This window comes from Protopterus annectens, chromosome 6.part0, assembly GCF_019279795.1.
Source record: "Protopterus annectens isolate FY-2018-M chromosome 6.part0, PAN1.0, whole genome shotgun sequence".
Classification (NCBI taxonomy): Eukaryota; Metazoa; Chordata; order Ceratodontiformes; family Protopteridae; genus Protopterus; species Protopterus annectens.
In genome coordinates, this window is record NC_056737.1 from 5,232,579 (window position 1) to 5,259,911 (window position 27,333).

The window sequence follows — 27,333 nt, forward strand, 5'->3', positions numbered from 1 at the left end:
TTTTTTTCTTGTCCAAAAGTAAGTGTGGCGTCAGTGTTCCTGATTATTGGAGTCACCTATTATCAAGGGCTCGCAGGCTGCAAGCAAGGGTGCCTGCACCCCCTGGAATCGGCTAGATAATTTCAAAAAAAGTTTTTTTTTTTTTTTTTTTTTTTTACGTGCGTTCTTCTTTAAGAAGAAAGAAGTCCTAACAGGACAGTCGCTGGCATGCTGACATCATCGCTGTCATTTAGAAGTTTGTGAGCGGGAACTCACACAGACAGGTTTACAAGCAGGATGATTCGAGCGGGACCTGAAATGAATGGAAGATGGGACACTTTCAGGTAGGTGTGTGTGTGTGTGCGTGTGTGTAAAATGCCCCAGATGTACACGGTGGTGGGTAGAGAATAAGGCTTGAACCCTGTACCTTGGGCCCAAGTGGCAAGAGCCTGAATTCCCTACCCACCACCATTTGTAAAAATGTTGCAGGATTTTCCCTCATACTTTTTCTGTTCCTCATTAAATCTGTGGTTTCTGCATTTGTGTCCTTGTTGCCTGACAGCTACATGTTCTTTGGCTTTATTCTTGGCTGTCTGGAGTGTTTCTCCCTGGGCCTCTGCTAAAAATTAGCTTTTTTTTTTCACAGTCAGACTTTCCTGGTTAACAAAAGTTAAAAAAAAAGGGACACACTTCAATATCAGACTTCATATTCTTCAGAAAGTGCATGGTAACAAAAGCTTTTATTCTAGCAATTTTCTAAGTGTACAAGATGGATATTTGAAATGTATCCCTGTGTTTGGGACTGTATTCCCCCCATTATTGGCTTCGTCCAGGTTTTATGCTAGGGTTGAGAGTTATGGTAAGAACTGAATTCACTGAATATGTTTGGGGGCTGTATTCACCCAGTATTGGCTTTGTTTAAGTAGTGTTTGGGACTGTATTCCCCCCATTAATGGCTTCATCCAGGTTTTGTGCTAGGGTTGAGAGTTATGGTAAGAACTGAATTCACTGAATATGTTTGAGGGCTGTATTCACCCAGTATTGGCTTTGTTCAGGTATTTATTGGCTTCATCCAGGTTTTTTGCTAATGTTGAGAGCTATGGTAAGAACTGATTTCACTGAATATGTTTGGGGGCTATATTCTCCCATTACTGGCTTTGTCGGGGTGTTATTTGCTAAGAGGTTGAGAGCTATGGTGAGAACTGAATTCACTGAATGTTTGGTGGTTGTAGTCACCCATTATTGACTTTGTTCAGGTCTTTTGTGCTAAGAGGTTGACAGCTGTGCTATGGTGAGAACTGAATTCACTAAATGGTAGCTATTTAAGTTTCAGTCTTCCTCTTTCACAAAACAGTTGATTTGGCGTAGTGGTATGTTGCTCTGACTGTTTTGCATGGGGTCCCCTGGGTTCAAGACGTGGCAATGAAATGTGTGGTGGTAACACAGCATTTTATTCTAACAACTTTCAAACATTGTACAAGCAATGTTTAAAATGTGTCCCTGGTTTTTGGCCTTTTGTCCCCCCCCCCCAAAAAAAAAATTTTGGCTTTTTCCAGATTTCTTGTGCTGAAAAGTTCAGAGATACAGCTGAGTGTCGAGTAGATTTTACAAGGAGCTGAGAGCTGCAGGGGAGCAAAAGTTTAGTGCTGCTTGTGTTTAGTCTGCTTGCATTGTTAATAGCACAACAGATAGTGTACTTGCTTTAGATGCTGAAGGCTGTGGGTTCTACTCCCACAGTAGGTAAATGCATTGCTGATGCTGTATTGTGTTGTAAAGGGGGTGGATGCTGCAGTCTTTTGGCAAAGATACCTAGTAACTATGAACCTGTTAACAGTTTGCTATCCATTCCCTATTGGTATTACTAGCTTTTCATTTTTTATTGCATGCAACAAAAGCAATTTATTCTTCAAGGGTAACAGGCACTTTTTTTGTAGATTAAACAATGACATATAAAGTGTTTGCTAGCAGCAACCTCTTTATTAGTTACAAATTTTTTCAATGTGGAGTTTACTACTTCAGAGATTGTGTATATTTTTTACTGATACTGGTGGACTTGAGTAGACGTTTTATGATGGAAATGTTCTGAATTGGGCAGTTTTGTCATTGGTGGAAGCTTTTTGTTTCATTGTTTACTGGAAAAATGTTCAAAACAATAAATTTAAAATGCCCTCTAACAACTGTACTGTATTGTACAAGGAATATAATGTAATACAGTCAGGAAGGTGTATCAAAGAGCACGTGTATGTTATGTTCGAGGGGCCTATGATTTTGAAGACAGCCCAGAGTTAATATTTGCCACTGGCAAAATGTATTTTCTCTGAAAGTGGGTTTCAGTGCTGTTTCAATGCATGCGAGTTTCAAGAGCAGAGAAGTTTTAATGTTAGTCTATTTTCATTGTGAGACTGCATTGCTTTAACAGATATGTATTAGGGTTTGTGCTGTAAAATGCAAAATAAAACTTTCAAATGAAATCCTAAATCATCGCAGAAGTAAAGCAGTATGTACATTAGTGTTTATGATAAATGGGGCAAAATAAACAAGGAATGGGACATTGGAATGGCTGCAGGGGGAGGCTCCATTTGACCATGATTTTGTGAGGGGGGGGTAGCAAGCTCAGACAGCCCCGGTTGAACTATATCTCTCAGTTGTCCACATCTTCGCAGAATGAATAGATATTTGCAGCTTATTTTTGGTTTGTTCCTCAAATTTGTGGTTTTCTAGCAAATCATTTAGGAATGAAGCCATTAAATGACAGACATTGAGTTTCAGATGTCATAACCTTCAGAAAAATGCATGCTAATGCAAGACTGTCTTTAAGTTTATACAAGAGCAATTTTTAGTAGTGTTTGTATGTTCCCCAATATATTTGGCCTTGTTCAGATTTCCTGCATTAAGAGGTTGAGAGGTACGTGCAAATCACTTTGTAGATTAGGAATATCCAAACATCTCAATTGTCCCCAATTCTGGCTCAAAATGTTGCTCTCCCCTAATAATCCCTCCTCCAAAATGGCAATTTTGGAAGAAAATGTGGAGGGTTTACAATTTATATATAACTGTAATGATCACTTGTAGATTACCTTTATTTCAGAAATGCATGCGGATGCTCTTATTTTGTTAGCTGCTTCAAGTTAACTGTTAATATTAAAAAGGTGTCCCTTTTTGACAGGTATTTTTGCATCACATTTTGGTCCGTTTTTCATAAAATTGTGGTTTTCTGGCAAATTAGTGGCAAGTCATTAAAGATTGAAGTTAGAAAATAATGGCAGACATTTGAGTTTCAGATTTCATACCCTTCAGAAAATTTGTACTAATGCAAGATCTACCTGTTCTATTTAAGTTATAAGAGCAATATTTAAAAATTGGCCTTATTTTTGGGCTTGTGTCCCACTTCTAGTTCTATGTATGGCTTTGTCCAGATTTCTTGCTCTAAAGTTGAGAGGTATGAGTGTCAGATCCATCACTGTCAGCCAGAGACATTTCAAATTGTGACATACTTATTGCACCCCAGCCCCCATTGTAGTGGCTCTGGATGTGTCCATGGTAGGCAAGGAGCAGTTATGCAGTGCAAGTGTGCAGAGTATTCCCCCATCCAAAGTAGATCACAAATACGACCGTGGCTTTTCATCTGTCCTTGATTTTGCAAAATGTTCTGGTTTTCTATCAGATTTTTGTACTGTTGATTTATGCTTCTTATTCTGGAACTCTATGCTGTCACAGTTCCCTGTTGCTCTGTTTAAGTAGCCATGGTTTAATGAACATCAGGTAAGCTTGTCGGAGATTGTAAGATGCAAGTAAGCTTTAGTAAGCTTGTCGGACATTGTAAGATGCAAGTAAGCTTTGGTAAGTATATTGTTAAAGAATTACCAGCATTGAAAGCCTTTTCGTTGTTGCCATGCAGAGAATATTTACATGACTAGATAATGTATAAGCCTTGGGTATTGAAATGCATATGACAGTATTTTATTTATTTATTTTATTTGCAGTTGGTTTGCCAGGATAGTCCATTGGGCCAAATGAACCCGTTTTCAATGGAGTCCTGGGGAGAAAAGCTCCAAAACTAAGTAGGTTATTAATAGATATACAAATTATACAATTACACAGAAGTTAATCATACAAGAAATAACAATTTGCAAATAATACAACAAAAACTAGAGTGAGTACAATCTAGTGATGAAATTAATAGGTAATACAGACTAAAGGGAAATTTAGCACAAAAGCACTGAGAAATAACAACATATTTGGAAGCATTTCATGACAATATTGAGGAATAATAACATATTAGGAAGCAATGCACAAAAGTACTGAGAAGCAATAACGTATTAGGGAAGCAGTACTTAGGAAGTGTGGCCTAGTATATTCTTTCCGATTATTGTTGGAATAATAATATGTATGAGTTAGGGTGGGTAATTAGGAAAGTTGCAGGAGGAAACAGAGGAAGAAAGAAGATGGAGTTTGCAAGTGTTAGTTATGTGGGGTGGGAGCAAGAGCATTCCCACTGGGATACTAGATGTGAGTGAAGAGATCTTTTAAATATAAAATGGTTGGGGGTGGTGCGAATGGAAGGTGGTAGGGAGTTCCAAAGGCATGCAAGGCCATAAGACAGAAGACTTTTGCCTGGGGGACGAGTTGGTTTACATACTTCTAATAGATTTTGATTGTTGGACCTTAATACTCTAGCAGGAAGGTGCATTTTAAAGGCTGATGAAAGGGAGGGACAAAGGGAGGGGTTGAAAATGAGCTTATGTGCAAGATTTAGTTGAGTATATGTGAGATAACTGGGTAGCTCTAGCCATTTTAGTTTTTGGAGAGAGGAACAGTGGTGGGTGGAGGACTTGTGGTTGGTAGCGAACTTGGCAATTTTGTTGTAGCAAGAGGAGAGTTGTGTTTTTAGAGAGGTCTGTAGATTAGTTAGGAGTGGAGCTCCATAGAGAAGGGAGGGGATAAGAAATGAGGTAGAGAGGGTGATTTTGGTAGCAGGTGTAAGGTAATGATTTTGTCGGTAAAGCATACCTAGTTTTTGATGGTTTTCTTGATATTTAACTGTAGGTGGGAGTTGAATTTGAGCTGGTTATCAATTTGGACCCCAAGTAACTTGGTCTCGGACACCAGTTCCAGGGGTAGATTATTTTGTCTAGAGATGTGGAATGTGTTTATATTGAAAGAAGTTGCCTTAGAGGGTGAATAACATTAATTTGGTTTTATAGGCATTGAGTGCTAGGTGATTCCTTTTCATCCATTGCTCAGTTGTTGTAAAAGCATCTTGAGTCAGTTTTAGGAGTGAGGGATAGAGGTGGCGCAGATAATAGCAGAATCAACGGCATGTTGGATGTTGACCGAGAATGGGATAGAGTGGCGGACATCATTTATAAATATATTGAAGAGAGGGGGACTCAGTATAGAGCCCTGGGGTACCCCAGTAGGAGTATTTAGAAATGAGGAGGTGGCCTTTTTCCATTTGACTGCTTGAGATCTGTTAGATAAGTAGCTGAAGAACCAGTTCAAGGAGGAGAGAGATAGGTTAAGTTTAGAAAGTTTAGTTAGTAGCAGGCTGTGAGAGAGTGTCAAAGGCCTTAGAGAGGTCGAGTAGTAGGGTAGAAACAATTTGGCCAGAGTCGCGGGCTTTATTTACAGTTTCAAGGAAGGAGAGGAGGGCGGTCATAGTGCTATGATGTGGTCTGAATCCATGTGTGGGAGTTAGTAGGTGATTATCTAAGAGATGTGGAAGGAGTTGTAGTTGGATACACTTTTCTAGGAGTTTAGAGATGGGGACAGAATAGCGATGGGGCTTGAAATTAGTAACATTGTTGTTGTTGCCACCTTTATGTAGAGGTATGATAAAGGCCCTTTTCCAGACTTGGGGTACTATACATTCTTGGATAGAGCGGTTGATTAAAATGCTAATAGCGTACCCGATGCCTTCAGCAGCTTTGCTAAGAAAGTAAGAAGGGATGTTATCAGGAGCATTGGTGCATGGCTTCAGTTTCATAAGGAGTTTCTTTATAGTAGAAGTGGGTATAGGTTTAAATGAGAAAAAAGGAGTGTGAAGAGGGAGAATTAGGGGCAGATGAAGCTGATGAAGTAGTAGGAGTAGGAGGAGTGGAGGGATGGGAGTTAGTAGATGGGAATGAGGAAGTAGTAGCAGAGTAGGGTAGAGATGGTTGGGGATGGTAAGGGAGTTTTGGAGAATGTAGTGGTGTTAGAGAAAGATGACGTTAATTTGGAAATGGATTCAATGAAAAGAGTTAAATTGGGTAGCCAAGTCTTGGTCAGGAGTGCTTGGGTCTGGGGTAGGGGTATCTGGTTTGCTGGGGTTAAGTAGAGTAGAGATACCTTTCCAAAATTTCTGAGGGTTTGATTTTATTATTGTTTTGAAGTGTGGAAAAGTAGTTTTGTTGGTCGAAGATTATGAGCTTTTTTACCTTATTTCGAAGTATTTTATATTCATCGTAATAAAAGGACAGGATTACAGTATTTTCAGAAGCTCATTACATTTTATTGCAGACCAGTGTCTTATAGCAGTGTCTGTGTGTTAGTACACTTGTAGTTGGGTCAGGGTGGCTTTAATGGTATATGGTAAATAAGCATTGCTACCTTACTTAAAAGCCAAGCCCTGCAACAACTATCTCCACACTGAAGTCAAAACACAATAGCTCTGGTGGGTAAATGTACTCTGTAGTAATCAGAAAAGGCAAATGTTTAAAATAACTACAGCTTATGTGCAAACACAATAGGTAGTGATGAAACAATGCTCTGCTAAAAATGCTTTAATGCTCCACATTGCTGAGCTGCAGATCAGTTATCACTGGCTACCAGGATTTCACTCACTTCAGCTCAAGCACGGTGCCGTTCAGTGCAACCTTCCCAGAACTAATTCAAGTCTGATCAGAATTATTTGGTGTGTGTATAAGAGGGAGGTAGCGTACCCCTCAGCTGTCCAGATTTTTGCCCCATATTCCTCCTAAAAAGGATTGAAGTTGCTAAATGAGCAATTTCAGTTTTAGATGTCATGTCATTTAGAAAAATGCATACTAACACAAATCCTGTTACTCTTGCAATTTTCTAAGTTTCTGAGAGCCATATTTATAATCTGTCCCTATTTATTTTAGGCTTTGTCCAGATTTCTTGCACTAAGGTTGAGGCCTTGAGGGGTGTGGTATGTTTGTGAGAGAGAAAGTGAAATGCCCAAGTTAGAGTTAACAGGTGGAATTTTCAAGTGCATTTTCAAGGAACTGTGAGTTTTAAGGGAAGCTAAGTTCACTGCTGCTCATGCCAAGTCTATTTACAATGTGCAACTGTTTTGTTTAGCAAATGGTATCTCTATTGTGGTAAGTTTTAAAGCTATGTTAGTAGCACCACAATACTTGCATCTTAATGTAAAGGCTTGAGGTTCTATTCCTACAGCATATACATTTGTATGCTGCAGTCCTCAGGATGTCCTCCTTTGGATGAGATGCCTAATAACTATGAACCTGTTTTTCAGCTTGTCATCCATTTTCTATTGCAATATACCAGCTTACCATTTTTTTAATTTAACATAGGCAATTTATTCTTTGATGACAGCAGGCACTGAATTTGTAGATGAAACACTGAAATATACAGTTGTTTTCTAGCAACAACATCTTCATTAGTTTCAGATATCTTTAATGTGGAATTATTCAGATTACTTTTACTTCAGCAGAGTCACTCAAACAAGTGCTGCTGTGTAATACAAGGGATATAATTCAATTATATATTATAATTAATACAATCAGGTAAATCAAATAACTTTTGCATGGCCCTAACGGTGTGCAAGGAGCCTATTGCTTGAAAACAGTTCAAAGGTAAATAACCTGCCACTGGCCAGATGCATTTTCTTTGAATGTGGGTTTCAATGCTGTTTCATTGAATGTGAGTTTCAAAAGTAGAGAAGCTTTAATGCCAAGTCTGTTTTCATTGTAAGACTATTGCTTTGTTTAGGTTTAGTAAATGTCTCAGTGTTTGGGCTATAATGTTTGAAATAAAAGTTGTAAATTAAATCCAACTGCCTGTAATCATTGTAGAACTAAAGCATAAAACAGTATGCACACAGATTTGAACAGTGTCTACAGTAAATGGGGAGAAATAGCCAAGTAATGGGACACTGGAATGGCTGTGTGGGCGGGGCTTGGGGTGGGTGGACTTGGGCGGGGCTGTGTTGGCAGGGGGTGGGGTGAGCTATGTGGGTGGGGCTCTGGGTTTGCACCCCCCTGCAAAAAATCCTGCGGGCTCCCTTGCCTATTACTAGTGTATTAGGCATGTTATTTTGCCTTAAGGGCTGTGATTGTGCGGCACATTGATTTAGTGTTTTATGTGTTGTCTGGTTTGTGACGGAAAGTGCAGGTTTTGTGGGTGTCTGCTTTGGAGCTCTCTGATGCTTTTGCAGGTTTTTATTTACAGCCTCCGAGTATGATTTTGTGTATTTATGTGTATTTTTTTCCAGTGCTGATTTAGTAGGTCTATGCGAGTCTGGTGGTGTGGTGCAAGTGTTAACCTTCTCCTTGTCACTGTCTGTTCGAGTCTTGGCTGGAGTGAACTTAGCCTCCTGGTTAGCTGTATAATTTCATCTCTCGCATATGTTGGTGTTTTGTGGTAGGAGGAGAAGGCTGTCTGTGTACATGAGGCAGTTGTAACATTGCCTCAGGATACCCAGATTCACCAGCTGGACTGGAGAGTACACCTGAATTTGTGTTTGTTTATGCCTGAATAATAGGGTGAACTGCTTAGTCGCCTGGCTGGGGACTGGTGGATAAAGAGCCTTGCCCTGCTGTGCAGTCAAGTGTCGGGGTACATTACTGCTTGCTGTTTGGTCTGAGCAAGTGCTGGACTGTTGGATGCTGTTTGAGTGCATAGGTTGAGAGTTAGACTAGTTTCAAGTGTATAACTGAAGCAGAGACTTAGTGGAGCAGGGAATAATATAACCCTAGCTAAACGGTAGTGACCGGCACACAAAACCATGCAAACACGTTTTTTTTAAATACTAACTTCTGGGCTGGAACCACTCCTCCATGGGCAGATGGCTGCTCAAAGTTCCCCTCTCTCACAGGTGAACAGAGAAGCTTCCCTCTATCCAAGTAAGGTATGGGCAACTCAGAAACTTGTAACACAGCCTGAATTCAGCACTAGCCGGAAAACTGGACTATGCTAGCTTAGAAAGGAGGGAACCAAGACTTTTTTTTTGAAAAGAAGGCAAAAACAGTAAAAAGTACATTTAAAACTGCTTTAAAGGAGTACAAGTGATCAGAAAAGGCTATCGCACTGTAGTGTGTAGCCTACAACAATTTAAAAAATGTATATAAACAAAACCATCTTTTTAAAAGTGCAGACAGTCAAACAAGTACAATATATGGAAAAAAGCTTTTAAATCACTAAAAGTGCTGGAAAAGTCAGCATTGAGGTGGAAAACAGTTAAGTACAGCAAGAAATTACAGAAAACTGATAGTCAATCACTCCAAAGTCTCTTAAGCTCCAAGGCTTGTATTAGTTTTAGGCTTTCGAGAGCTTTCCAGTTGGTTAGGTACAGGAAAGATGGGAAACGAGCGCAGATGCAGTCTTTTAAAACAGAAAGTTGAAAGAGATGGGCAACTTCCCACATGACCAATAAACTACAATTGCATTCAGTTTTGGCCCAAAACCTTCATGGGTATGATAAAAAACTGAAGATGAAGAGGAATTTCACCTTTCAGCACGACAATGACCCCAAGCTGACATCCAAATAAACCAAAGCATGGATGGAAGAGATGAAAATTATAGTTTTGCAATGGTCCAGCTAGAGCCCATACCCAAATCCTATTAAAAAACTTGGCAGACCTGAAGAAGATTGCGTACAAGAGATGGCCTTTTGCAGGGAAGAATGGGCACATATTGCCAAGTCAAGATGTGCCATGCTGATTGACTCCGTCCCAATCAGACAGAGTGCTTCAACACTTGTGCAACCAGCTTATTCTATGTTGCTTATTTTTCATGTTTTTAACCCTTAACAAGTTGTTTCTATGTCAATTGAATTGTAGAGGTTATAGGTAAGAGAAAAGTTTTGAAATGAAGTTTTGTGTTCTCATTTGTTAAATCACAAACACCTGGCATTTTAACAGCGGTGTGTACACTATTTATATAGACTATACATAGATATGGAGTCATGAATACATAAGTTAAAAAATATGTGATAGAAAACTATTGATTGCACTGTGGCAACATGTGACTACATACAGCATGCTCTGCAGGACCCATTGATCCGAAATAAACCACAAATTAGTCTACTGTCAAAGATGAAGGGAGTGACCACATACATATGCAAAGGCAGTGGTGTAATACAATGGAAAACTTTCTGTGGAGCTAAAAGGATTACTTTTGAGCTCTATGACACTAGGAAAGGAGAGACAACCAAAGAAATTGTGAGTCATTCCTTGTGAAAGACAAGTGCAGACATCAGGACTGCTATGTAAATAGATTTGTTTTTTGAAACAAAGGGAGTCATTCCTTATGAAAGGTAAGTGCAGACATGGGGACTGCTATGTAAATACAATTGATTTTTTAGAGAAAGGAAGAACAAGTTTGTCAAAGACAAAAGTGTTGACAGTTCTGACACGGGTAGCCATGACCCCCCCATGGTGTCCTAATAGTGCTCTGGATGTCTTATGCAAGTAACATCAAAGGAAAGAAATATCAAGTTGTGAATGAGTGATGTGGAAGTGGAGAAATATGCCACATTTTCATGAAGGATCCTTCTGTAATATGTTGCAATTTGTACAAACATAACAATTAACCATGTTTCAAATATGTCCTGGTATGCACAAGCACTAAAATGCAACATTTCACCAAATGACTAGCAGCATTATAAACTGCTTTTACTTGCATCAGTATGTACAATGACATGGCAGAAATGGGATGGTAAGTAATCCGCATAATGCCAATTCAGGGGCAGCCACCACTGCCAAGCAGTGCATCTTGACAGGGACACTTTATGCAGAAATAAAGAAGCTAAATGTACATATTTACTGTTATAAATTACTCTAACCGCACACATTAACTGGATAGTCTTGTATACATGGTGCATATAGGCATTTTTCTTTATCCATATTCACAGCAACAGATAAATTATTTGTGTGATTGTGGTAATTGTGTTGATTAAACATCTTTCCATGTGTATTTCTGTAACTTACTATGTAATATAGTTCACAAAACCCGAGTGCCACACAACTGACTAGTAATAGTTGACTCTATAGTCAGGCACACTGACGTCCCACTCACTAAGCTGAACAAGGAGAGGGTTACTGTTAGTTGCCTGGTGGGTGCCAGGATCCGCCACATAACACAAGCACTCGGGTCTCTCCAGAAAAAGTAGAAATATGACTCTGTCATTGTTGGTGTGAATGACCTGAGCCGTACCTCCCTGGACTATATGAAAATAGACATTAAGAAGATCTCTGATGACGTGTCCCAGGCCGGTATGTGCCTGACCCTGAATAGCATCCTGCCCTCACCAAGAATGACACCACGGTATAGAGAAAAAATGATCAATTTCAACAATTGGCTAAGCTTCTGGTGTCATTCAAAGGGGATCCAGTGTCTGTCAGCCTGGGATGACATGCTCGACAAGCCACGTTGCTTTGCTATACATGGCTTGCACCTGTCACCTTTAGGCTTTCGAATACTGGCCAAGACGCTTGCCACCCCCATAGTGCCTTTTTTAGTCAAGGCTCAAAAGACAAACCCACCACCATAAATAGTACAAGTAACAAAACACTGAGGGTAATGCTGCTCAATCCCACAAGTCTAAACCTCAAAATGCACGTACTCGAGGCACTCCTCAGTATGCAGAGAAATTGATATATGTGCAGTAACAGAATCCTGGTTTTAGGCTCCAGAGAGCACCCAAGCATTACCAGGCTACAACTCATGCCACACATTTTGGCCACAAAAACAGGACTGAAATACAAAAGCCGGGTGGGTATCCATATTCATCAAGGATAGCCACACCTCCAGGTTAGCGGCACAGCACGATGCTTCCGAGATCATCCATGTGCAACTAACAACAGGCAAAACTGCTGTTCTAGTTATAGCTTGCTACAGATCACCCACCCATGTCCCAGGACCCACACTCCTCATTCCTGGAAATACTGGGAAACATAAAGGTCATACCAAACACCCTGATATTGGGTGATTTCAATTACCCAAACATTAACTGGGCTAACCACTCAAGTATGAACTCCCTTGCCCAACATTTCCCGGAAGTTATAAACTGAAACGCCTTGGATCAACTGGTCAACACCCCCACCAGAGGTGACAACATATTGCACCTGGTGATCAGCAACATGGGTGACCGGTGCTCCAAACGTGAGTCAACCCCTCGCTGGTTAGATCTGTCTATAAACTAATCCCTCTGGATATCCACAGTCCACCACCTCTTGCGATCAAAGGAAGCACCATGAAAAACTTTTGAAAAGAAAACTTCACGTTCCTTAAGACCCAGGTGGGAAGTGTCAAAGCCCCCATGCTAAAGGATAACACTGTCAGACAGACACTGCATGCCTCTTTGAATGACACAAGAAGCTTAGGCAATTGTTGAAGCCAATAATTTTGTCCTTGTACTATGGTATCATTCTGGGTGAAGGCAGGATGCTACTCAGGGCTAGGATCATACCTGCCTGGGCCACATAATTCGAGAGCTCTTCCATGTCTCTGTTCATGTAGTCCAGGGAGGTAAGTCTCAAGTCTTTGACTCCAACATGGAGAATGACAGAGTCATATTTGTACTTGTTGTGGAGTGACTTGAGTGCATGCGTTATGTGGTGGATCATGCCACCCGACAGCCAGCATTTTGTAATTGTCTCCTTGTTCAGCCTGATGAGTGGGACATCAGTGTGCCTGACTATAGAGTCACCTATGACTAAAGTCTTGGGTACATTTTCTTGCCTTAGGGGGCTATTGTTGTGTGGCACACTGGTGTTGTGAGCTATGTGTTACTTTGGTTGTGACTGGTGACCATTATATATATACAAGTATTCACAGGTACACAAATAAAACATTTATCAAAGTGACCCTGTCCTTAATATATGCAAGGAAGCACAAACATAAAAGTGCAACATTTAATCACATGAACCCGTACCATTAATATGCCATGGTATGGAGAATAAAAAATAACAGTTTCCAAATCTAGCACTTACTTATTTGTTTACCTATGATGAGGCACGTGTGACTAGGCAATGCCTTCTGTACTATGTCAAAGTAAGCACGAAAGCTAACATGAAACATATTGACAAGTCATCCTTCACAGTTATGCCCAAGCACCTGTAAACACAGTAATGACACATTAACCAAGTGTCCCTTTCCTGAGTATGTTGAGCCTACACAAGCACAACTGTGAATGGTTTAGCACAAGGAGCTTTCCATTACTTGGGCATTTATGCTGTAGCAGTGAATTGAATCATTATTCCAAATCACCCCATGAGTAATATGTCAATGTATGCAGAAGCACTAAAAAAAACTATTACACAAGCAATCAGTTCAGAAATATGTGTCACCATGTGCTACTATCTAAACAAATCTATTTCACAGGGGATACCTACAGTAACTGGCCAAGTATGCAGTGGCGCAAATCAAACATTTCATTATGCTGCCATGTTCATTAATATGCCTTAGTGTCCCAAAACACAAACATAAAGCATACTTCCCAGCAAGCTTTATATGCCAGAGTAGTGAAATTAAACAGTTCGCAAAGTGAGCACAACAGTAATATGTCCAATACTTGCACAACTACTGAAAATGGAACCCTACATATGTGCTAATATGGAAGTCTGAGCATATGTTAAACACACCAACAGCCACCTCACAGCAAGAGGTCCTCAGCTGGGGTGCCTTCAGTGTGCAGTAAGCATGTCCTCCCTGTGGGCGGTTGATTTTTCTCTGGGTGCTGCGTTTTCCTCCAACACCCCAAAGACATGCTGCAGGTGTTTGGTTCACTCTAAATTGGCCCTAAGTGTGAGTGCGTGTGTGTGTGACTTCTGTGGAAGGTTGGGCACCAGGATGGCAACTCGGCACTGTTAAACTCTACTGCCAGTCATAAGCAGACAAGTGATTCGCTGTGGCAACACCTAACTGGCAAAAGATGAAAGAAGAAGAATTCTTATACAACATTTTGTAAATTGTACACCATATCAGATATGGCTATTAGGAGAGCAATATGCATGTAATATTTAGTGTGTTGCTAAAAGGTACTTAAAAGGTACTTATCTCTCACTTCATTTAGCATTTCTGCCCATGTTGTCTACAAATAATTACATTGTCTAATACCATGGCTGGGGTCGACACCATTCCTAAAACATTTGTTTGATTACAGTTATTTAAAATAATAAATGTTTCAGTCTTTGATCTCAGCCAGAAGTGCTCTTTGTTTGGCCACATTGTGCCCAGTGATGACTCCTTCCGCAATTTGTGCATATAGCACTGTGCGTATCCGGGAATGATGTAGAATTTAAATTTGACTTCAGGTATTTGGGAACTGGCCAAGAAAACAGATACGTTTTAAACTCCTTTCCACTTTTATGTAGGAAATAGAAAAATGTGAATGCAAAGCATTTGCCAATAAATAATAATAATGCAGTCATCAGGTTTTCCAACATGGGAAAAACCAGTGGACTGAGAAAAAAATGGTGACTCCAGTAGACCTGGCAAAGTTTACAGACTGGCAAAGAGCAAGTTTTAGAAAATTCCTAGAAATTAGGTTGTCCACTACAACACTTTTTAGGCCATTCTATATGTCCAGTATTACTCGATGCTTGTAAGTATGCCATCTCCTGGAAAAGATAAAAATTTGAAACATTTTCATGTGTGCTGAGTTTCCATCTAATATGCATATGCAGGAAAGAGGCCAATAGTACAAGGAATATCGAATAAGTACAATTATATTTTACGTTAATGAAGGTTATTTATGTAATTATCCATCAATGCTGTCAGGCATGATAGCGTAAGCATAAGTTATAAGGAATGTAATTAGTGAGGCTACCTGTGTTGAAACATGAAAATAAACTCAGAGAAAATATAATATGACAAGTTCAAACACTTGACACAACTTGAATGTCCACAGCTTTTTCCCCAACAAGAAAATTAAAGATCAAAATCACAAGCAGACTAACTGTCTCAAAGACTGGTCATGATTTTCGGTATTATTCTGGTTGCTGAGGGGGGGCCACAGCCTTGGATACAGAGAATCAACACATCCTATCCTCTCAGACCTACTGTACATATGCAAGTCCACTGCTGGCATAAACACCTGCTCAAGAGATCTTAATGTCTTCTGCAACACAAACAGAACACTTACGAGTGAGATAGAGTGATGTTTAACAGAGAATTCCACTTCTATGGAATCATCTTTCACCCCCCATAAAACAAAGTACTGCTCTTACTCTATTAAGCATAACCTGCACGAATGGATAAGAAACTGCAAATTCATTCCTGAAATAGTACCCTTGTCCCCTATGAAAAGGATTAACACTTCATGTGAAAAAACTTGTTTAGGCTTCTAAAGATGCTTCAGGATCAATATCCTAGTAAGAAGTTAGGAAACTGTAAAAGTAGAGAGGGATACAGCCAAACTGCAGCACATACAACACACCACAAAAATGAAATGAAAATACACTAGCCCAATGCTTACTTGAATTCATCAACTCCAATGCCCTGGAGCAGCTCATTCTGACCCCCACTAAAGGAAGCAACATCCCTAGCCTGGATATTACTCTTGCTCTGCACCACTCGTCAATCCATGCCTGGTCAGATCCGACCATAAACCAATCACCATGGAAATCCACATCTTACCCACACTCCCTGCAAAGGTAACCACCTTGAAAAACTTCTCCAAAGCTGACTTTGGGCTCCTAAAAACAGTGGTGGCTAACTTCAAGGCATCCATGCCCATGGAAAATAGCTTCATGACTGCCAAATCATACACCAATGCACTGTAAAAACATATACATAAATGCATGGTACCAGACATACCCAACAGAACCAAGACGATCTCCTTCAGAAAAAGGACGCCAATCTGGTGGTCTCCTGCCATTAATAAACCCTGCAACAGAAGGAAGAAACTGTTGCAGGAAAAGGTGAAGTCCCAAGACTGAAAAAACTCCCTTATTAGCCTCAACAAAAAAGTTATATCCCTCATCAAATCATCTACACCCAGCTATGAAGGCAGAATTGCAGCAGACAATATTAACAATCACAAAGCTTTCTATAGTTATATCAAGAACCTCCATGGCAATAACCAGATTTGCTGCGAGTTACTGCACAATGGTACCTCCTATACTGAGCCAACAGATATTGCCAACATACTGGTGGACAAATTCAGTGAGAACTTTACACACCTCTCTCCCCCCCAAAGGACATGTCACAGTACCAGAAGAATGCCAGGCACCCAGCATTACTGCAGCACAGGTTAAAGCTGCATTGTCCAAGGCCAGGAATACAGCTTCCATGGGATCTGATAATATCCCTGGCTGTCTTCTACATGAACTACACAGCGAACTGGCATCACATCTGTGTGCCCTATTCAGTCACAGCTTCACCTCAGGCTTTGTCCCTACCAAATGGTGGACTGCTACCGTCATCCCTCTCCATAAAGGGGAAGCAACTACAAATCCTGGGAATTATCTCCCCATTAACCTGAGGCATGTGATATGTAAAGCTGTGGAGCGCATCATCATGGACTTGATTAACAAAGATATAGGAACTATCCAAATTCTAGACCCCACACAATTTGGTTTGTGAAAGGGATGTCATGCCTACTCTACCTGGTTGACTTCTTTGAGTGAGTCACCAAGGCTGTGGATGAAGGTAAGGCTGTGCAAGCAGCCTATCTTGATCTGGCCAAGGCCTTTTATATCATTTCTCACTCTGGAATAATTAATAAACTCATCAAACTAGGCAGCAACCCCTATATCACAAGGTAGGCTGCAAATTGGCTCACAGATGGTACACACAGTGTGAAAGTAGTAGACTCCAAGTCAGACTACCAACTAGTCATGAGTGGAGACCCACAGGGATCAGTCCTGCGTCCCGTCTTGTTCGGCATCCAATTCTGAAGAAGTCCAGGCCAACACCAAGGTACTCTGTCTGGCCAACTTCGCAGATGACTGCCAGCTGGGAGCCATTATTAACTCAAGTAATGCTGACATCCTACAGAAAGGTGTCACTGAGACCAATGATGGGTGTCAAAACCATAGCCTTAAGCTTAATGGCAAAAAAAGTGTCATTTCCTTTGCTAAAAACTCAGTTCTCACTAATTACAACATCGATGGGAACCCATTGAACACTGAAGGTGTTATAATAGATCCGGGGATGCAGGTTGACAGCAACCTCTCCTTGGACCACCACAATGCCAGTGTGGTCAGAAAGTCCTTCTATGTAGCACATCTCATTACCAAGGTTTTTTATCCAAGAAGAAAGAAGTCATCATCTCTCTCTACTCTTCACTCATTAGACCAATCATTGAGTATAATGGCTCATTTGGCACGTACCTCACTAGACACCTGCAAGAGCTGGAGAGGTCACAAAAGTACCTCACGAAGAGGATCCTAGGCAATAAACACATCCTTTACAGACAGACTCAAAAGACTGCAACTGTTCTCTGTCTCGCATCGCCTAATTAGAGGTGATCTTGGCCAGACTTACAAAGCCATGTCTGACCCAGCTCTGTTAAAAATGCTACATGTAAAATTACAAACCCTACACACCACACGCTCCAGAGACGTCAACCTATTTATCACAATCAACAGAACATGCTGGAGGGTCAGGTTCATCACTCAGAGACTGGCTATGCTCTGGAATAGACTTCCCATTCATGTCAAGCAGAGCACCTCGCTGTGCCTCTTCAAGAGAAACCTTGATGAGTGGAAGGGTAATCGAAAGTTCACCCCAGGTATCACCTCAGTGGCTGTACTCGATAGAGGTACTAGGAACTAACGTCAGGCGGCACAATGCCAGGGCACTAGTATGAGCTAGGCTTGTAAAGGTTCCAGGGCCATTAGCTTAGTACACACCTATGAACCTGCTAAAAAGATCAAAAGTATTAGTTGCATAACTCTCAACCTTCCACCTGAAATACTTTGAACACTTTTGATTGTGTAGAAAAAATGGGCCAAATGGTGACCACTTGACTTCAACTGTAAAGCTTTTAGCATGATAAAAATGTGTCAGCTGATGCTTATAAAAGTTGTTTGGTTGAATTAGTATGATTCAGTATTGTTTGCATGGATATTATTTAAAGAAATGAACCACAGTGAATGCATGACAGGCATATCCTTGGGCTTAATTAACATGATCAATATTTACCATGTATTTTATTAAACGTTCATTGACAAATTTCACATCAACATTGAATTTTCCAACAATAAGTATGAAAGTGTAGCATCAATGACTATAACTCTCAGTGATATACAGAAAAATAAAACAGCAAAGCAAAATATGACGCAAAGTAAGATGGTTTAATGGAATTAACACACTGTAAGAGGTTCTCTTGCTTAACCTTTTCTTCTGTCCTAAAGCTAAGCCCTTATACTTGTATCCAGTGTGATAACACAATATAAAGAATAAATTTTCTATAAATAAAGCCACTTGACTGTGCTTGGTCCTCATCAGAAATCAAAGAATCACATTTATTGGAGCTATATGCACGCATACAAGGAATTTGACTCCAGTTTCAGTGATTCTTCAAGTATGAATTACATAAATGATATACATGCAACTATTAAGAACAAGACCAAAAAGTAAATATGCATAAACGTACAAGGTCCCACAGAATGAAACCAGTCAATGAATGATTACTTCATAACTACGTAATTCAGGTAGCATCAAAGTAAGGTAGATAAAATCAAATAAAAATGTAAGCCTCCAGTACTTTCAAATATACCTTCCTAAAAACCAAAGGCGTGCCCAGCTAGTACCAGACATTTCAAGCAATAAATATTTTCTACTAAGGCCTAAGCTAAAATAAGTCACTAGTTGCCTGGACTTTATTTTTGTGAAAAAATATTGATGTTTAAACAACCACATTCTTATAGTACACGAAATCTAATTATAAATCACTTCTATGAACATTGTCACCGTTACGTTATGTGCAAACAAAACTACATGTTAAAGACAAATAACATAATTTGTATATTGTGCCTCCTTAACACACTCTCTACTGCTGTAGTCCACACATATCACATGCCTTGAGTTAACTTCATACATTCCTTGGTTTCACTAACCTAAATTCACCTAACAATTGATGGAGCAACTTGGCAGAACAATTGCACATGGTTGCAGCAGCACAATTTACAAGATATGGAGATGGAAATGACTGCTGTATACTACTGTTCCGAGATCAGGCAACATTTTACATACTATTTCACTGAAAGTGTTGATAAAACAGCAAATTTTGTCTCAACATGCTTTTTAAAATTCTGGACAAATGAAAAAGTTTATCAGCAGCAGAAGAGCACATGGATGCAGCACAAAGAAATCTGTTTGCTTATACTAAGTGAACTGTCTGCACAAAAACAGGCAAAATTGTGAAATGCAAATTTTAACTAAAACTTTATAGAACAACAGGGTTTGCTTGAATGTGCATTTTCTGAAATTCATAATGAACATAATCTACAGTGATTTAACACTCTTCCACTTTAAGAAACAGAAAATGAAAGCTGCCCTTTAAATAACTGTTGGTAATGGCAAAACGGAAATTACAACTGCAAAATAGCAAGCACCAGATAACCAGTATTCCAAAAGTAAAAAAAAACAGAAAACAGCAGTTTTCCTTTAAATGAATCTAATCATACCTATCATTACGGGCTAAAATTAAGTCCTCTATCTATCTAGAATGTCATGATCTAATTAATCGAACTAGTCATAATATTTGGCCTTTAGATGTGTTATTAAATGCAAAATACAGGTACATCCTCGATCTATGTAAACCGAAAGGAAAAAAGGACAGAAAAAAACTTGGTAATGCAGAGAGTCCTATGTGCACGTACTACCCCGTACAAAAAATACAACCTTCTCTTGTAAATACTATTTCAATTATGTTGTAATTCTGTAGGATCGTTAAGCATACTATGACTAAAATAAACCAGGAATGAGCTTTTAAGCAAAACAAAGTCTGCACTTACAAGAATGCACAAAATAACTGATCTAGTTGCAATATCCACGTAGCGCTGCTTAAAAGATGTATCCTCCTTCGAAAAAATAACGCCGTCTCCAAACTTAACAATTAAAAAAAGTTCCTTCGCTGTGCGAGTGAATATTTATGAGAGGGCAGGCTGAAGAGGCGGGAATACATGAAGGAAAGCTTGCATAATTTAAATATAGGCGTTTCTAGGGCGACAGTAGCCAAGGAGGGCGGGTTTCACTATGTACTGCATTCAAAAGTGATGGGCGACTTGTCGGTAGGCTTTATGATTACTGAAAGAGCGCGTGAATAATTTTGTATACAGATAGCTAACTCTACCGCTAGAAGAAATACGGCAAACGATCGAAACATAAAAATAAATGCTACCCCATGCCTGAATGATTATTTTTAGAGCCAGCACTGACAGATAGAGGAGAAAAAAGCATCAGGAAGTAGAAAACTAGTTACACTTCCCGTAGTTGTCCTTTAAGTGAAAATGGGAATAGATTTGTTTCAGTACAAAAATGCACATTATCTTTTATGTATGGATTATTATTCTGAATTTCCAGAAACTGTGCAGTGATGTAAAAGCATACCTCTCAACCTGCAGGCATTGAAATAAGAGCAATGGCTGTTGAAAATTAGGAAAAAAGACTTTAGGCTTTTCTTGGTTAGGGGTCGCCACAGCGGAACTCCGGTCCACTCATGACTGGCAGTGGATTTTTACGGTGTCGAGTTGCCAGCCTGACACCCAACCTTTAACGAAGGCATGCCCATTCACACTCGCACCTACCTGCATGTCTTTAATGTCACTCGACCGCGGGGAGGACATGCAGACGCCACACAGAAGGCGCTCCAGCCGAGAATCGAATGGGAGAACCTCTTACTGTAAGGCGATGACACTAACCGCTGCACCACCGTGGATATGCTGTTGAAAATTAGGAACATCTAGCTAAATATCTGGACATCTAACTAGTATATAATGTTAATACTAAATTGCACATAACTCACCCTGTTTCTAGTGGGAATGTAGGATACTACAGAGAAACCTATGTTTTAAAATCAGTGGCAAAGGTGATGGAAAAATATAAGCACATTATTAGAAACAGTGTAAAATCTGTGGATATTAATGAACTGCATTGAACAATTTTATCACAAGTCATTTGTTTTTGTTTCAGAAAAAGATATGCAGTGTATGTTCTGTTGCTTAAAATTATGGCTGCTTCTAGTGTGTTGGTCATGTAGTGTAGTTTTCTGTGTATTAGCTTTAAGCATCACACGTGATGACAGGAGTTTAGATGATTGTGTGGAGGAGTAAACTGAGTTTGAAAATGGTGACAAACTTTCAAAAATAGGGGTAAATCAGGCCTGAAAACAGGAATGCTCCTCCCAAACAGGGACATTCGGGTGGTCTGTGTGAAACCACAAGCCAAATGTTATTAAAGTACTGTTGGGACTATTCCCAAAACATGGCATTCCTGGTGATAATAGACAGTGCTCCTAATTTCTGAGCCAAGATTACAGAACATTTTGAAATGTTAGGGTATGAAGCACACTATTTCAAGTCCCAGATGTTCTCTGAGTAATGGGTAAGAGGTACAAACAGTGAAGAATATTCTTAATAAATGTGATGCTTTAGAAAAATCTGTCATTTCCTAAATGCAGAAATGTGCAGTAATGATTTGTAGATTTATCACCAGCACATTTATTGATAGGTAGATGCTTGTTGTCTAAGCTACTTACCCATCATATAACTCTTAGTAAGAATAGTGCAGTAGAATTGTTGCAAAAATTTAATTGTAAATTTTAGTTTTACTGTTGACAAATCAGCCCAAAATCTGCTTATCTTTCAAAAAGGGAGAGAATAAAATTTGCAGAGTTTTGGGCATTCTCAACAAACTAATCTGCAGGTATTGTTAATAGTACAGAGCAGCCAATAAACCATCTGAAAGACGTTTCTAATCTAATCACATTTACAAAAGAAATTGGAAATGTATGTTTAAGCAGTCAGTTCGGAATGATGCTAATGTGGCCATTGATTCTGATATAGCAGATATGTCTGACTTCAGAGCTACATTACACGCTCATTACTAGTTTTGGATAAGATGAAGAGACAAGGCTTAGAAAATGTGGAAAAGAGAAAACACTAGTCTGTCCCAACAAAACTACTAACAACTCAGAAATCAGGCCAAGAAACAAACCAAATTGGAGAAACAGAATTATTTACTTGCTGCCCAAAATAATCACTCAAAAGACCCTCAAAAGTTTTGGCATACTATCAACTCACTGTTAAAACCAGGTAAAACCATCTCCACCAACAGTACTAAAGACATAGCCTCCCAATTTAATCAACACTTTACATAATCTATCCAGACTTTATCCTCCCAGCTATCCAAAAACAAACTTTCAGATATCTCAACAAAATATCCTGATAACATCCCCTCCTTTACTCTCTCATCTGTTCCTACCTCTACTATTAAAAAAACTCCAAAAACTGAAGCCTACCACCCTTGCTGCAGACAATCTACCTGCTAACTTCTTAAAAGTAGCTTCTGAGTCCATATCTTACCCTGTATCCATCCTTATCAGTCGCTCCATACAGGAAGCCTACATCCCTCAACTGTGGAAAGTATCATATATTATACCATGATCCCCCCAAAACGTGCACGCTGATTGGCCAGCGTGCCCGTTGTAAATCGAGTTCTACTAATGGAAAAAGGTCCGGTCGCCCGGACTTTTTTCCATTAGTATAACTCGTTTTTTTAAAACACTGTCTCGCTATGTTAAATGGGTTTAACATAGCGAGATAGCTTTAAAATAAGCAACGGAGATCTCCGTTGCTTATTTTAAAGCTGTCTCGCTATGCTAAACCCATTTAACATAGCAGACAGTTTAAAAAGCAACGGAGAAGGCAAGATCTCCATTGCTTTTTTTAGTGTTTAAGCTATGTTAAATGAGTTTAACATAGCGAGACAGTTTTAAAATAAGCAACGGACATCTCCGTTGCTTATTTTAAACTGTCTCGCTATGTTAAACTCATTTAACATAGCGAAACATAAAAAGCAACGGAGATCTTGCTTTTCGTTGCTTTTACAACTCTGATGTACTGCGCAGGCGCAGTACATCAGAACCGCCGGATGCCAGACATCTGCGGAAGGGCAGTAAACAGGCATTATACTATGCCATTATTTAAGAAAAGTAACAGTTTCTTTTCTTAAATAATGTCATGGTATAATAGCAATAACCCACGCCTGGGTGTGGGTAATGCTAAATTACCCACGGTTGGCTTTGTTTGGTCCCTCGGGCTTCACCCTCGGGACCAAACCACGCCAACCGTGGGTAAATTTAGCATTACCCACACCCAGGCGTAGGTTATTGCTATATTATTCCACTTCACAAAGGTGGTAATTCCTATGATTTCTCTAATTATCGTCCAATTGCGATTCTAACCCCTTTATCTAAACTATTCAAAAAATTTATCTACTCTCAAGTAATGAATTTTCTAAACTCACACAATCTTCTCTCCTCCACACAACATGGCTTCCGGCAACACCATAGCACAACTACTGTTCTTCTCTCTTTTACTAACCTGGTAAACAAACACAGAAACAACAACAGCATTGTATCTGCTATATTTTTAGACCTCTGAAAAGCATTTGACATGGTCTCACACTCCCTACTTCTAGACACCCTTGCCTCTCTAGCCTTTGCCCATCCAACTATTGCCTGGTTTAAATTATCTGTCAGATAGGCAGCAGTCTTTCCAATGGGCAAGATAATACTATCTCCTCTATTCCCAACAACCATAGGTGTACCACAAGGCTCTATATTAGGTCCTCCTCTTTTCTCGATTTTCACTAACAATCTTCATACCTCCACCCACCCTGCTACACTCATACAGTACGCAGATGATTTGATTCTTATCTGCTCTGCACCCTCACTTACCACGTTACAACAACTCACTCAGGATTCCTTTAGCTTAGTGGAAAGTTGGATTACTCAGATCCAACTTATCCTAAATCCCAAAAAGACTAAATTGGTTCTTTTTCACCCCCAACAAATCTATTCCTACCTCTCTATTGTTCTCAATCACTTCCAGAAATGGTACTGTGATCACCCCCTCTGATCACACCAAACTCCTGGGTGTAGAAATTGACAAAAACCTACAGTTTGATGTCCACATTTCACAAACCATCAAAAGTGTCCATAAAAAAATGGGAACACTATACAGACACACAAACTTTCTCTCAAAACAACGAGAATCTCCCTGGCCCAAACCCATCTATTGTCCACTCTAATGTATGTGGCACCAATTCTTACACATATCAACATGATCTTGCTAGACTTGTGACATATTCCAACAAAATTGCCAAGTTTGCTAATAACTGCACCTTCAGAACCCATCACTGTCAGGCTCTAAAGGAATTACAGTGGCTAGAATTTCCCCAACTACTCAATTACCATCAACTAATCATTGCCTGCAATATTGTGAGACATCCTGATAGAACCCCAGCACTAAGTCACCTACCCACGCCCTACAAATCAAATCGTCCCCTTCGCTCCACTGACAAATCACTCCTTTGTATCTCTAAGGCTAACAACACTGCAGGCAAAGCACTATTCTCCCATCTTCTTCTTCTTCTTTCGGCTTTTCCCAATTAGAGGTCACCACAGTGGATCACATGTCCGCTCATGATTGGCAGTGGAGTTTTATGGTGTCAAGTTGCCAGCCCAGTGCCCAACCTTCCACAGAAGGCACACACACGTCCACACACCTAGGGCCAATTTAGAGTGTCCAATCCACCTACAGCATGTCTTTGGGATGTGGGAGGAAACCGGAGCACCCTGAGGAAACCCACGCAACCACAGGGAGGACATGCAGAGTCTGCACAGAAGGCACCCCAGCCGAGGATCGAGCCAGAGAACCTCTTGCTGTGAGGCGGCAACGCTAACCACTGCACCAGCGTGGTCACCGCAAAGCACTATTCTCCCATAATGTAGCTAAATCCTGGAATAACCTTCCCCCTGCTTTATCTTCTGCCTCCACTATTAACTCTGTTCAAAAACTCGCTTAAATCACACTTTACGTAATCTTCACTGTTTCTACCACCCCAGATAGCTTCATATCCAATTACACCTGCTGTAATTTTTCTACAGTATCAGGAATTATATTTTCTGATCAAGTTTCTAATAGTTGTACTAGCTCATGCTAAACTTACACTAATTAATTTCTATAAGTAGTCTCTGTCTCTATAGTCCATTATAATGCTTATATAGTGTCAGTTTCTGTTTCTGTATTGAAAGTTGTATTTTTTATGTAGTGTCAAATGTTGTTTTTGTTTCAAAAGTTGTAGTTTTATCTATTGTCAATTTTTTGCTTCTGTATAGATGATCATATTGTTATCAAAGTGTTCAACTATTTGTTTTTCTGTACTGAATGTGGAGCTTTTCTCCCCGGGCCTCCGCTGTAAATGGGCATGTGTCCAGTCGGACTATCCTGGTAAATAAATGTAAAATAAAATGAATAAATGACTGTGTCTCTGAGTGAGAAGTCAGTGCAGTGGGGGCAGTTTTTCATCACAAGACTGTTTAGGGCTGATCCGGAAATGAGTATGTCAGATATAAGTCCAGAGAAAAACTATGTTAAAGGTGGTGTGTTATATTTTGAAAACATGTATTCTTGGCACTGAGATTTACTTTACATTAAAAAAGAGGAAGTGACTTATTCCTGACTTACCAGGCATTCTCTGATCCAGCCCTGAAGAAAATGTTACATATTCGCAAGAAAAATTATGCGAAGGTTACGCATTCCATGGACCTTATTTGTGATTCTAACAAAACTTGCTGGAGAGAAATATTTATATCCCAAGGGGTACCTCGTCTGTGGAATAAACTTCTCATTTTTGTACAACAAAGCCCATCACTCTCTTCAAAAAGAATTTGGACAAATGAACTGGGAACCGTACATTCACTCCCAGGGTAACTACCCATGTCCCTTAAAGACATAGGCAGTCTGTAATGTGACTTAGGGCTCCAATACCCAAAGACCCAGTACTACCCCATCCCATGTTTGAGCAGTTAAGATATAATGTTGTCACATCCTGGGTATTATTGGCTAAGCTTGTAAAGGCTGTTGCATCATTAGCCTAGTAATTGCCTATGAACCCATGCACCTATAATATGCAAGTATAGAAGGTGCCAGACTTAACCATTTGAACTGTTTCAGAATGTATTGATTTGTTGATACGTGTAGTGTAGGACAGCATACACATAAATGCATTTTACTTTATATTGTCTTGTGTAAAACAAAATCTTTCTTTTAAAGGAAGCTGTCACATATGTAGTTAGAGACAGCATGGATTAACCTCATAAATATGTCTGTATTACAGTCAATGCTTATAATAGATTGTGTGACCACTTAGTTGAGTAAAAGCTCTTTATGAATGCACATTTTATCTTTATTTTTGTCTTTATCTCCTTGCTTTGACTGTATATAACATATACTTTCAGAATCTAGCAGCCCCTTCAGTTTCTTCCAAGCCACTGATAACTGTACATTTGGCAGATTTGTCGGTGGCACAGAGACAAATTCCACAAATGACAGATTAAAGTATTTTCATTAAACCAAATTAAAAATGCATGCTTGTAGGCTGCACGTGGTGGTCAAAAACAAAATGAACTTTGTGGTATAGGAAGGAGTATTGCAATCTGCTTGCCTGTTTTATCTGCAGCAAAAGTAAAATAACTGCAATTATTTTTTATTGTTGTTATAAAGAAGTTGCTGTTTTTATGTATGTATTAACTTTCTAACTTTTTGTAATGCTGCTGCTGTGTTAATTCAAAAATGAAGTGAAGAGCTAAAATGAGGCCTCATCGTAAATGTGTAATGGTATTCTTGTATTCCACGATCCACATATGAAACCATTGTATTACTTCTCAATCGCTTGCTGGATTCTTTACTGAAAAACACTGTGGTTTCTTCATTACTTGGTTGATGATCTAATGCAAGTTTACTGATTTGGGTTTAATAATTTCCTGTCCAAAACTGAAAGGAGATTTGAGACACAGATCTTGTATGCTGGTGCTGCTGTACCCCTAAGACTGTCTTCCTAGCACTAGGGCGATTCTACATCAGGCAGAATGTGAACTAATTCTCCCATTTTTTTTTGTAGTTTCTGCATCGCTCTTAACCATTAGGTCCA

The 27,333-nt window shown here is 39.6% G+C and overlaps 1 protein-coding gene across 5 annotated transcripts in view; it reads left to right on the forward strand.

Moving 5' to 3' along the window:
- LOC122804132 (N-acetyllactosaminide beta-1,3-N-acetylglucosaminyltransferase 2-like) overlaps window positions 1-27,333 on the forward strand; it is a 273,832-nt gene that overhangs the window by 23,462 nt on the left and 223,037 nt on the right. The gene's annotated exons all lie outside the window — the stretch shown is intronic.